The sequence below is a fragment of the Lepisma saccharinum genome, chromosome 12 (genome assembly GCF_977018435.1).
Source record: "Lepisma saccharinum chromosome 12, izLepSacc3.1, whole genome shotgun sequence".
Lineage (NCBI taxonomy): Eukaryota > Metazoa > Arthropoda > Insecta > Zygentoma > Lepismatidae > Lepisma > Lepisma saccharinum.
Genome location: NC_139240.1, coordinates 64,313,535 through 64,327,459, shown reverse-complemented (window position 1 = coordinate 64,327,459; position 13,925 = coordinate 64,313,535). Strand labels below are relative to the sequence as shown.

Sequence of the window (13,925 nt, the reverse complement as noted above, 5' to 3'; positions counted from 1 at the left end):
TTCTAAATGTCTTTTTAAGTCACCACAAAATTCTAAATTTACATTTAATGATTATAAAATTAGAAAGCTAGTGCCAGATGGGGGGAATTCACAAGAATACATATTATAATTTTTTCATGCTCGAAAGATTATGCAGAGTAACCATAAAGAAAAATGGCATTGAGACAGGGACGGCGCAACGGGTGGGCACCTTGCCCACCCCATCAAATTCAAGATGTAAGTGCGTAGAAGAAAAGGGAACCTAAAATAAGATAAATATATTCTTGTCTTCACTCCGTGCACATTTTTCTTATGAATATTGTCGATACTAGAAAGTGTCATAAATTATCGAATAAGAAGTATTGCTTATTTGCTGTTTTTGGCTTTACATTAGTTTACTGAGTAAGAAAAGGAAAATCGTTAGAAAATATGTTGATGAATATTACCTGTCAAATTTTTCTCTTATTTAAAACTTGGAACATGATCCCGTTAATACTTCTGTGGCTAGAAGTAGTGCAATATCTGGGTTTAGCCAAAGTCCACATTTTCCGAGGTGGGAACTTGGGAGTACAAAATCATACGGAATGGAACAAATATAAAAAACAACCCAACACGTAAATAATAATACGTTACTGGCAAGGCTATCTTATCCTAGAGTTTTGGGTAATGGATGTTTTATTTCGATAGTATGATAATACAGTAATCATCAGAGGGTGCTAACTTCACATACACATTTGTGAGGGGGGGAGGGCAAGATTGACAACAATAACCCCTCTAAAGTTGATGCCTATGATGATAATTGTAAATAAGTTAAACTTTTCCCAAGAGTTTTAAAGCGCTATGAACAAGAGAAGAATTGCTAAGTTGCTAACGATCTAATTTGATGATTCTTTTGGTCTAAATTACTTTCCACAATATAGTATGTAAAAATATTTGTTTTCCCAAGTGCTATGGATATTTCTATTGAACCCTATTGAGAAATCTCTTTCTCTGCATTAGCCAGAGGAAAATTTACTTCAGTAAGTGATCTCTTCAGTAATTCCATCAATTCTTCAATATTCATCTTGCACAAATTTCTTTTTTAACAATTTTTCAGTGATATCCTGTGTGAAAATTCTCGTTCTTATGCTGGGAAAGTTTAATGCGTTACTTGTGTGTTTTAAAACTTTCCCTACAAGACATTAATTAAATGCTAAGATTCATATGCATTTATCAATTTGTAACCCCTTCCCCCCGGTGAGCCAAATTTAAGGATTATTCATTAACCTCACCCAGGAAGCAGCACTCTTTCCAGTTAAAAACTCACAATATTAATACTACATATTCAAGATCATTCATTTGAATTATGGAGAAAACAAAAAAAAAATCTTCACTGTTGTCTATTTACATACTTTCTTTGAATATATAATATATATAATCAGCATGTGTCTTATATCAAAAGAAGAAACAAGGTATTTCTTCTTGTAAAGGACATTAATATTGGCAAGTAAAGTAGGGCAGATGAAACTTGCGCAACTGTAAATGTCGAATTTTGGCAGATAAATAAGATAAATAAATAAGAAAAGGTACACCATTAAAAAGAAATGGGGGAATGAAATACAAATGAAATTGGGAGAGGGGGGGGAGAATGCATGTTTGTGAAGCTCATGTGTATATATATACTTTATATCTGCCCACCCAAATTATCAATAAATGGATCCTGCCCACCCGATCAAAATTTTCTGGCATCGCCCCTGCAATGAGATGGCACGAAAATGATTTAGACATTACAAATTTAGACCCAAGAACAGATTTGTGAGCTCACATTATTAAGGAGAATTACCTAGGTACATGAATAAAAAGAGCAAGGTTTTAAGAAGAGTAATGGGAGACATAGATTTCAATGTGTGGGAGGCTTCCTTCATTGGAAAAGACTGGAAGAAATTAAATAACGACAACAGCAATGTAGACTCTAACGACAACGGCAATGTAGACTCACAATAGGGTTCTCTCTATCACAAGTGGGGTAAGCCACAACCTTTGAAATTTAATTCTACAGAAGACATCAACTATCTTTGAAGAAAGGAGCATGATTTTGAATTGCCTGACGATATTTGGTATCCCTAATTAAAATTTGATAATATCTTAATTTAAAATAATAATAATAAAACAGATTGCCTGTTTTACATTCCAATGTAAAATAGCCAAAGCTGTATTTGGAATCCTCTGGTAAATAAATAAATAAGTTGTTATGTTCCAACAATGTAACATTATTGACAAGACTAATTGTACAAGTGTAACTTCTTGTTTTTATTAGATTTATTTCCTTGTTATAACTGTAAAACTAATTAAATTTAAAATAAATGTCTGATGAAGGAAGGGTCTGTTCTTTCGAAATTTTACATAAAAAAATGTGTTTATATGCTATAAACTACAAGATAAATAATTTGTTTAAATTGTTGCAAACCGTTATAGAGTAATTTTTATTTAATTGTTATGCATGTAATATTAAATTTTATATTGTTTTCTTCATTTGTAAAGTCTATGAAGATCTTTGAAAGCAAATTACATACCTTTTTATAGTAATATATTATATTAGGCAAAGTTGTATTAGTTACAAAGTTGACTACTGAAAAACTTGCTGTGCTTAATCTGTTCCAAGGATTTTTTCCTTTAATCAATATTTTATTTTACCCTCTATCAAGTTAGATTGATTTAAATCAGGTGATTTTTTTTAAATAATTTATAGAATCAGAATAATAAGGATTTTGTAGATATGAGGATCACTTTTGGTTATTACATTAACCTCATAATCATTTAATAATGTTTATTATGATCTAAGAATGGAAAAGAAAGGAAACAAAATATATGTACTGCTGAATATATCGGTAATTGAAGAAAACATTTTTGAAAATAGGTTTACATGTACTGATGGGGGTGAAGCTCATAGGAAAGGAAATGTATTATGTAAATTGCAAACATTTTGCGTAGAAAAATGTACAAAATACGAATCATGAAATTGTAAATAGTGTCATTATCATTAAACTGTAAATAAACATCTTAGCTGATATTTTGGAAACAAACATTAAAGAACTTGAGAAAATTCAGCTACAAAGGCTCTAAAAAATATTTTGTTATTTTGTATTTTGTTAGACTACATCCAGAATGTTTTATTTTCACTGGAATAAAAGTTTACTGAAATTATTATCATTCCATTAACCACACTCAACAAACATTTCCATAGTAGGTTCATATATGTAATATCAGAAACAGAAAAATGTATATTTACATTTTTTTTTTCTTTAATCAAACTGTTCAAATATTTTGCAGAGCCGTTTAGTAGAAAAAGCCTTTTCATAAAAATAAAAAAACAACAATTTATATGTATGGTAACAAAAACCATACTTACAATTTTAAGCATGTTTCTAAAAAATGATTAAAAATTTTAAAATCGATTAAAATAAAAAAAATCACCAAAAATGATTATTTTAATAAAAATCGTGATTTATATCCACCCTACCTTCTATTGTATTATGCAGTTTATATACCATCCAAATAAGAATAATAGGATGTGTTGATATTCATCTTAGACTTCATTTCAGGTTAGGATGCAGATGATTGAGCAAGTAGATAGGTTACACACTTCACTGTCTTGCATTTTATTTTGTAAAAAAATGATTAAATTTGGATTTGATTATAATTTGGTTTGAGAAAAATCATTCGCTATGGGTATGATAAGTTGTACGCTTTTAGGCATCTTTAAGTGTTGGTTGTTCAGGATACCAAAATAGTCCTTGAAATTAAGGTGTTCACATAGTACATCGAATTACTGATCAAGCAATTCAGCACATTTTTATTGGTAGTTTCTCACCTTATGTTTTGACGCTTTATGTTAGTATTACGAAAAAAGGATTTTTTATTATTGAAGTTGAATATTTTGAATTATATAATATTTATAGTGATAGTGTAATGGTAATGTGGAGGATAGAACTGATACTGGGTAATTAACGGATTACATTTAAGATACTATTTAAAGGGTTGCTACGATTTTTTTATTATGAAATTCCCTGACATTTCCAGATTTTCCAGTCAAAAAATGAATTCATGTTCATCATCATGATTTTTGCTTTTGAACCTTGTGTTTTACAATTAAATATATATAATCCATTAATTATTATGAATATTCACTTTCACATCTTTTTTTTTTAGCAAATTTCATTCTACACACACAAGAATAAATGAAAAATCGCCATCAAATATATTGGGTGCTACAATCATGTGCATCGCTAAGTTAACAGAGGTACATTATTTCACCATAACAGATCTCCACAATATAAAAACAACACAAAAAGTTCATAAACCATACACAATTTTTCATTTTATGATGGATTTATAATGTCGTAAAAAATTCTGCTTTTTTGCTTACATTTATAAGTACATAGCATCTGGAGATTTTTTTAAGAATTCTATAGAAAATGCCAACAAGACTAAGATCTACAGAAAGCTGCCCACGATAAAAATAGTCGACTTTGACTGGCCATCGTGAATGATGCATTGAACTGCTGTTAAGTCCCGAAACAGAGCTGGCTACACTGGAGCCTGTACTAGATAACAGTATCAGTTGAGCACGATCCGTGGAACGATGAAGGTAAAAGTGACAGCTTTCTGGGAGGGGTTCATTTGTGGAATTTCCGCCACCCATTACAGTCACTCAGCAATAGTGAAACGGTGCAAAGAAGAGGGTTAAATCGTCAGCAAAGTTGGGGTGGGTCTCATCATCCGGCGATGTGCCCAACAGGCCCCTGCGGTACATGGTCGGCCAGAAATTGTGAGGAGATCACGGCCCCAGCCTGCTAGAACCCCCAATACAGTGCGTGCCATTAGGACATCAGTGACGCACTACAATCCCCCAACGCAGAGAAGTTTGGCTATACGCTACGATATCTCAAAAGGCACAGTTTCCAACATCATCCGGAAGAACCTCAATTTATAAGCACGTCACACAGTGCGGGGACACCGCCTCACAGAGCGCCACACCCAGGAGAGGTTCACAAACGCCAGAAAACTGTATGAAGCATACCTTGCAGGAGACAAGTGGAAATGGGTGTGTACCCTGGATGAGGGGTGGCTCTCCTAGATGAGACCAACAGAGTTTGATCAATTTTCTACCGTCCAACAGACTAGAACAGCCGTTCTGACTTTGTGCTGCAGTGCAAGGAAAAGTTTTCCAAGGAATTTCTGGTGGTGGCCGGATATTGCAGTCAGGGAATGCTGCCACTCGTCAAAGTGCCTTTCAACACCAAAGTCAATGGAGCTTACTTCCAGGGGAACGTTATGGCCCCTTTGTATGACACACACATCACCCACCTGTAAGGTGACGAGACCACACATGTATGGATCCACATGGACAAGGCTTCCAGCCATACCGCGAGAGCATCCCAGGTGTTCTATACATGGAAGGCAGAAGAGACAGGAATTCGAGTGATCCCATTTTCGTCCATCCCTGTGAAATCCCCGGATGCCTCACCAATGGACTACTGTGGGTTTGGACTCCTCAAACAGGCACTAGTTCCACGCCGTCCTAGTACCTTGCAGGATCTTGGGAAAGTTGCCAAATGGGTATGGCGAGACATTCCCCTTCCCTTTCTACGCAGGAGTTTGCTAGTGGAAATTACGCTGCTGGGCGATCGTTTGCGGCCCGTGGCCGTAACATCGAACACAATCGGTGGTGGTGCAAGGGGATTTACTAGCTAGTTGCAAGGTTCAAAGTCGACTATTTTAATCGTAGGCAACCTTATGCATAAAATAATAGGCGATAACCTCATCTTCACCAACTTTTCCGATAATTATGATCATATTGTCTGTCAATGTACTTTAGTTTTCAATCAGATATCTGGACTGCAAGTTTTACTTTGATATTCATTCTAATATCTAGTATTATAAAAATTAAAATTTATTACAGATATTCGAAGGAACCATAATTTTGCACAAGACTGGGAATCATAAGAACGAAAGAAATAAGTTTCTAAACTGAATCCTTTTTGAGAGTGGAATCACAAGAACCGAATCTAGAATTGGAAGTGAACTGCTTGTTCATTTAGCAATTTTTCTCTTGCAGACTCCAAAATGCACGTAAATTCCAGACGATCTGCAAAATTTCTCGACATTTCCCTGTTTTCCAGATGCGTACCAAGCCTGATTTCATATTGTAGAGAGTTATTATGATTTTAGTACTAGCAAATACTAGTAATTTTGGGGATTTGCTCATATAGCTGTAATATAATTTTATAGTTATAGGCATAGTCCATATCAATTCAGGCAGGCAAAGAAAAAATCTTACCTTCATAGTCTCAGATGTTATTGTATTAACATATGTTAAACTTCAGGACAAATTAAGAAACCCATTTTTTGTCTTGTCCACAAAAATTCCTGGCCCGAGATACAGGCCGCCAAAGATTGCAGCTCGGGCATTATTTCTCACGTGCGATTTTCGGCAAAATATTAAAATGCTCTATCTCTGGAACAGTTAAAGATATTTTGTTGCTGTTTTTTTATTTGGAAGATAATAATTTTCTGATTAAAATGATAACCTCCATTTGGAAATATGTGTCAAGTTCTCTTGCTGTAGCCTTCTGAATTTTTTTTTTGAAAAATCAAAAATATTTTTTCTTCTTCAAAAAAGGCCAATCCCCAAAATTTTGATTTCTTTTACTGTTGATCAGTTCCATACAGTACTACATTCCCTGAAAAGGAGTACTTCCACTTTTGAGTTTAACAGGTTTTATAAACAATTGAAAATTTCGCCATACATTAAACCAGTTTCCATTACCACATTCTCACATATTGGTGTCATGAAATCAAAATCTAGTCTTATTTGACATGGCATTTTAATTTTTCATAAAGATAAATAACAGACACAGCTTTCAAAACATACTAAAGCTTCCAAAATATATGTGCAAGTTTCAAAACATATTGCAGGTTCCAAAGCATACCACTTCTGTGCACTCTGCTTAGAATTGAAAATAGCAATTCAATGAACTAAAAATTTGTTCAACTGCAACAGTATGTTCCTTTGTTATTGAGCGATGCCTTCCTGTTGAACCAATAGGAACTGGGGCACCCACAATCATTAAAACACCGTGAATTGGAAGTGAGCACTGGTGGTGGTGTTGCTGTCTTGCAGCTGGAAATCTATATCCAGCGAGGTCCATGTGGTAGCATAAATTTCATAACACTTTCATTTAACTCACAACTGATATCTATAACCTCTGCAATCCACCAGTCACAGTCATATGCACATGCCACAAACATCCCTCTTTGTAGGTGGTGAATCTGAATATTCTCCTGCCGTTTCTGAGATCTTGGTTGGACAAATGAAATTTCTTCTTTCTTGCTCTTTAAAATTCGTGCAATATAGGTTCACCCATCACTGTGAGTCCCGACATGTCTCTTCTGAATTCCTTTCACAGGGGTAGTTTGGTTGGACCATTCTTCTATTTTCTGCTGGCGGAATTCTTCAACTTCCTCTTTGGGCAATAGGATGAGGGCTGTTGATGTGTATGACTTCACCGCTCTTGTAAAATCCTCGGCATTCTGAATTGCAGCTGTACTTGGGCTGGAAAGATTATGTTTTGTAGCGTGGTGCTTCAGCAGGCCTCCTACACCATTGCAAGGCCCCTTCCCATGACCAGTAGCACTGTATACCCACTCCATTGGCACAAGCAACTTAGTCAATTCAAACGGTAACAATTTTTGAAGTGACTAGGGGCACCATCAGAAATAATGATGATCTTTTCTGCCTATGATTGCAGCTATTGTTGAATTTTGCATATTGCCAACAATCCATGTGCTGAGTCATGTCCTCTGCCATCACTTATAACTGCAACACTTGTGGTCTTGCTTTGAAAATATGTGACTCCTGTAAAAATTGAAACTTGGTCATTACTCCAGTGATACCCTTGTACTTCTTGTGGCAGAATCACAGACCAGTTCTCAGCAAAATCACAGTGAAGCACTAAACATAGTCGTTCAGCCTCTACACGTCCCTTCACTTCTGCAATGTGTTGTTGTTGCAATTTCTTCAGATGTTGGTGTGTTACTGCTTTCACTGTCCATTTCCCAAGTTCATCAATGAAGGTATCAATGGCAACAGTTTTGTTAATGAGTTTATTTTCCTCCCATGTTGCATATGTAACTTCCGAAGAGTCATCTACTATGTTTTCCAGACCAAGTGTCTGTAAGGCAAGTCCTCCCTTTCCAGGGCAGTCACCACATTCCTGAAACAAACAGGTCTCTCGCTCTACATCACAGACTACTAACGACTTCACACATCAAACCAAGGTGGCATATGTCACGCCTTCAAGTAAGTTCTTCAAAGTTACCATGCAAAGTTCAAAATTGGCACAATACACACACAAACAGACATCTCTAGGTGGGTGTGGGACCACCCACTTAGGTCGTAGTGCATAAAATTTTGATATTCCAATGTGAAATACTGAATGTTCCTTCTTATATATGGCGAAAGTTCCATTAATACTGCAGGTCATGTATCTTTTCACTTTCACCACTTTTTCTCCTGCAACTTATAGTGATAGTGTTCTTTTTGTTGGTGCTCTGGCGAGAACAGTCCCATTTATCTTCCAGATAAAATGACTGTGCAATTTGAATATGTGCTTCATTCACAGGATGGCCATAATAGGGATCCGGTTTTCCAAACACTTCTCTTGCAGACCTCACATTTCTTGTTTTGTCCACCATGTATTTTGTTGCAGATGGAATGTGGTGCAAAATTTGTACCTTAGAAAGGTACACTGGGATAAATGTTAGGACTTGCACTTTTTCATTGTAGGATTCACATGATACAACAGCTGAATTGATATTTGATATAAATTCTCGGCAAGTTGCACAAGCTTCTTTTGATTCATTTTCTTCTGCAGATGGAATTTCTACTTTGAATAGTTTGGTCAGTTTTGTTTTGGTGTACTCACACACAGCTTCAGTAATTTCTCTATGCTTTCTTGATGCATACAGCTTACGACTTGACTTCACTGAACATGGTTTCTTAACAAGACTAACACCAACCTCTATAGCTGACTGATTCAGGGAATCTAATTCTTCTTCTGCAGTTACAAATTCTTCATCGTCCACACCATGGGAGTCTTCTTGTTCAGTTAGTGTCATTGTTGATATTCTGTCAAAGCATCTAGAACACAGCAAGTCATCACTGGAAACATCTTGACTTTGAAACAGAGTCTTGAAATAAGCACACTTATTCCCAACCTGAAGAAAGTCTGTTTTTTGCTAGTCTCATATATCCCTCTTTTATGGATATGCAAATAGTCAGCACACTTCCTGTGACCCCAGTCAGAAGACATTTCAAACTGAGTCCTTTCCACAAAACACACTACACCTCAATCAGCAGAATCCTCACAAAAGCTTACAGGTACTGTTGGACCAAAAAAATTGATGAACTGCTCTCTTTGTTTGCCTGTTGACAACTGAACTGTGAATTCATGTGTCCTCCATTTTATATGCTAGGCCAAACACACAGAATTATCTGGATGGTTCCAGAATGTTCTAGAAGGTTCTGTTACATTCTGGAATAATCTGGATGGTTGCAGAATGTCCTAGAAGGTTCTGTTACATTCTGGAATTATCTGGAAGCTTCCGCATTCTTCCAGAAGACATTTAATAATTTCGAAGGTTCTACGTAAAGAAAGCCCAGAAGAATAAAAACATTTCACCAGTTCCAACTTTGTTTAATTTATCGTTTTTATTCCATCACATGAGCACATTGGTCAGAGATTTAAAAAAAAAAAAAAAAAAAACATGTAAAATTCCAGAACCAAAGTGGTGTGTTCTTATTATTATTTTCCTGCAGTTTACGCTTATTACAAGCATAAGGAAACAGTTTTTCTTTGTGATGTTTCAGGAGAACACACGCTCCTTTCATGAGACATTTATTTTCATTTTGACTAAAGATACAGTTATAACAATGGTTAGTAATTTTTTAAACAAAAAGAATCCGTTATATAATGGATGTTGTCAATGTTACATTGTTGTAATATAGCAACTTAACTGTGAAAAATGGAGTCTGTTTTATTTTTATTTCAGATTTTTTAAAATTATGAATCCCAAATATCATCAGGTAATTCAAATTCATCATTGTTTTCACAAAGTCTCTCTCTATGTTTTCTGTTACATTAAATTTTAAAGATGGTGGCTTACTCCATTTGTGAAAAAGAAAACTCCATACTGGATCTATGTTACCATTTTCATTATTTAATTTATTCCAGTGTTCTTCTGCAATGAACGAAGCTTCCCAGACATTCAACTCTGTGTTTCCCGTTAATCTTTTTAAAACCCTTCTCTTTTTAATCAAATGCTTCTCTTCGATGATGTGAGTTGACAAACCTGTTCTTGGGTTTAGATTTATAATGTCCAAATCGTGTTCGTACCATCTTATTGCCATTTTCCTTGCTGTTTGACAACATCCATTATATAATGGATTCTTTTTGTTTAAAAAATTACTAACCATTGTTATAACTGTATCTTTAGTCAAAATGAAAATAAATGTCTGATGAAAGGAGCGTGTGTTCTCCTGAAACGTCACAAACAAAAACTGTTTTCTTATGCTTGTAATAACCGTAAACTACAGGAAAATAATTCTATAATGCAAGCAATGCGTACATACAAGAAAAACTATGTGTTCTCCTTTTCAGGATATGTAGTACCCTTAGATATACAACACCTGTAACATTCTCAGAATTTTTGAGACTGGTGTTTTTGAGACAAAAAGATAAAAAAAAAAACTGCAATAAAGATATTAGCCACGGAAGTTAAAACATGAACACATTGTTCATAAAACCTGTTAAACTAAAAAAAAAAAAGTAGAAGTTCTCCTTTTCAGGGAATGTAGTACTGTATGGAACTGATCAACAGTAAAAAAAATCAAAATTTTTGGGATTGGCATTTTTGAAAAAAAATTTAAATATTTTTGATTTTTCACAAAAAAATTCAGAAGGCTACAGCAAGAGAAGTTGGACACATATTTCCAAATGGAGGTTATCATTTTAATCAGAAAATTATTCTCTTTCAAATAAATAAAACAGCAACAAAATATCTTGAACCATTCCAGAGATTTTAATATTTTGCCGAAAATCGCACGTGAGAAATGATGCCCGACGTGCCATCTTTGGCGGCCTGCATCTCGGGCCAGGAATTTTTTTTGGACAAAACAAAAAAATATGGGTTTCTTACTTTGTCCTGAATTTTAACATAATTCAATAACATCTGAGACTATGAAGGTAAGATTTTTTCTTTGCTGCCTGAATTGATATGGACTATGCCTATAGTACAATAATAAAAGCATTGATTTGTTTGGAGGTTGTGAGATATGTAGAAAATTTTGTAAATATAATAACAAATAATGATATTGGTAATTAAAAGAACTAGTCAAAAATAGCTTTTTGTCTGATATTGGTAATTAAAAGAACTAGTCAAAAATAGCTTTTAGTCTTTTTATCAAAAAGCGCGAATTCATGATTAGTGTAGCATAGAAGTTTAACTTGTACAATGACATTTGTTTAATGGCAGTGATTGAAATAAAAAGTTTTGGGTGTGTCAACACTTGGATTATAACTAAAATCGACATCTGTTTCTGAGGACTAAAATTATGTCCCTGTTTCTTTAACATACAATGTTAGATTACCATAAAGCTGAGGTATTATTTCTCTTGTAGTCTACGGTTATTACAAGCATAAAAACATAGTTATTTATTGTGACGTTCCAGGAGAACACACACACACACCCTTCATCAGACATTTATTTTTAGGTATTTTAAGGGACTGATACAATTCCATAGATCTATATATTTATTACTAACAGGATAATTGGGTTAATTACTAATTGAATTAGTATATGGATGGATTTAACATGTCCTACTTCTGGTACATGTGTTTTAATTTTTACCAGGAATTTTAAAGAATTTTGTTTATAATTTCGTCATAAAGAAATTGTGTGATTAAAGAATCAGAAATCTTAAAAAGTGTCTCACTTAAATGGAATTTAACGAACAGAATGATATAAATATCAATTCTACAAAACTTTCATTTTTCATTTATTACTAAACTTATTGGCATAATTGTATTTTCAATATAAAATTATCTCTCTGTGTGTATATATATATATGTATCATGTAAATTAAGCCCAATGTGTACTAAAATTATAACCTTTTCCAAAGCTTTTACTTCCTAATGGGTTTGACAACACCCCTGCGTTTTGAGTCTAACAAAAAGCGATTGGCTACTAGAATGCTAAAACATATATGTAAATTTTGTGCACTTGTTCAGTTTTCTGGACAAACTATTTTTTATACACAATATGCAGAACCATTTCTCCTTTGAAAGAAAGTTCCAAAAAATTTAGGATAATTAATAAAAAACTTGAATTTCTGACTAAAATGAAGCATACTGTCTTACGCCTTCTGCTGCAGAATGCATTTTATTACTATTTAAATTCCTAAACAGCATGTTCCTAATTATTACAAGTGGTGAGATTTCACAAATGTTTCATCTGTATCAAGACACACTGGAGAGTTGAAAGAAATAAGTACAAGATTGCACGAAACATTAATTCAATTTATGACTGTATTATCTTTCATCCTTCTTCAGGAACTTTTGGCTAATTGTGTAAATAATGGAGAATATTCTCTTACGATTATTGAAGATTGAAAGTTTTTGCAAAAATAATGTTGAAAGTGAATTAAAATATAGGCTCCAAATTGAGTGTGAGATATAACAAACATTATTCATAAGAGGTTTAAAATTAGTGCCTATGTCCATGAACAATTTGCTACTGTTGAAAAAATATAAGAAAAATGGAGCTGTACTTTGCTTTTGCTAATTGGGTTAATTACTAATTGAATTAGTATATGGATGGATTTAACATGTATACTTCTGCCAGACTTGTTTTAATTTTTACCAGGAATTTTAAAGAATTTTGTTTATAATTTCGTCATAAAGAAATTGTGTGATTAAAGAATCAGACATCTTAAAAAGTGTCTCACTTAAATGGAATTTAAAGAAAAAAGAATGATTTAAATATAAATTCTGACAAAACTTTCATTTTTCATTTATTACTAAACTTATTGGCATAATTGTATTTTCAATATAAAAGTATCTCTGTGTGTGTATATATATATGTGTATCATGTAAATTAAGCCCCTGTAATTTCAACAACAAAAAATGAGTTGAAAAGCATTATGTCAACTTCTCATTAGAAACATTCAATTCCATCTCTGAAGATTATCTTACTTCATTAGAAACTTTGATCGATTGAAATAAAATGTATGGGTGCATCAACACTTGGGTCATTTTCACCCATTGCATTATGCATACTCTTATTGCAATTAAAATCAACATCTGTCTCAGAGGACAAAAATCACCTTACGTAGGTTAAAAGCTGAGGCTCTAAAGGGGCACTCAGCACATATAAGGACAACATACATCCCTACAGAGGATTATACTAGCCATAGGTCCAGGTGCCAGGGCCTCATTGGACTCCAACATTGCAGATACTGGGATGCTAAGTGGAAGTGAGGATGACATATGGCCTAACACTATTAGTCACAATTATATGCCGATACATAAGTAAAGTAGCTTTTATATGATATTTTTATTGTGTTCCTAATAGAAATATTTTTTAATATGACATACCCAGGGTTCGAACGTAGGATCTCTGGCTTTGTAGCACATTGCCATGACTACTCTGCCACAGAGCTTGGCAATAATTTTCAAAATTGATATAATCCTCTCCATGTAGTGTCACCTGATACAAATATGAAAAAATCTATAAAGAGCCTATTAACCCATACGCATACCTAGTCGTCGAATCGACGGCCTGTCTGGACGTTCGCTTGCCGTACCTAGTTGTCGAATCGACGGGTTTCCGATTTTCATCACGTAGTT

The 13,925-nt window shown here is 34.1% G+C and overlaps 1 protein-coding gene across 1 annotated transcript in view; it reads right to left on the bottom strand.

Annotated features, from left to right (window-relative positions):
* Window positions 1–13,925, bottom strand: part of LOC145996166 (uncharacterized) — an 80,011-nt gene that overhangs the window by 41,501 nt on the left and 24,585 nt on the right. The gene's annotated exons all lie outside the window — the stretch shown is intronic.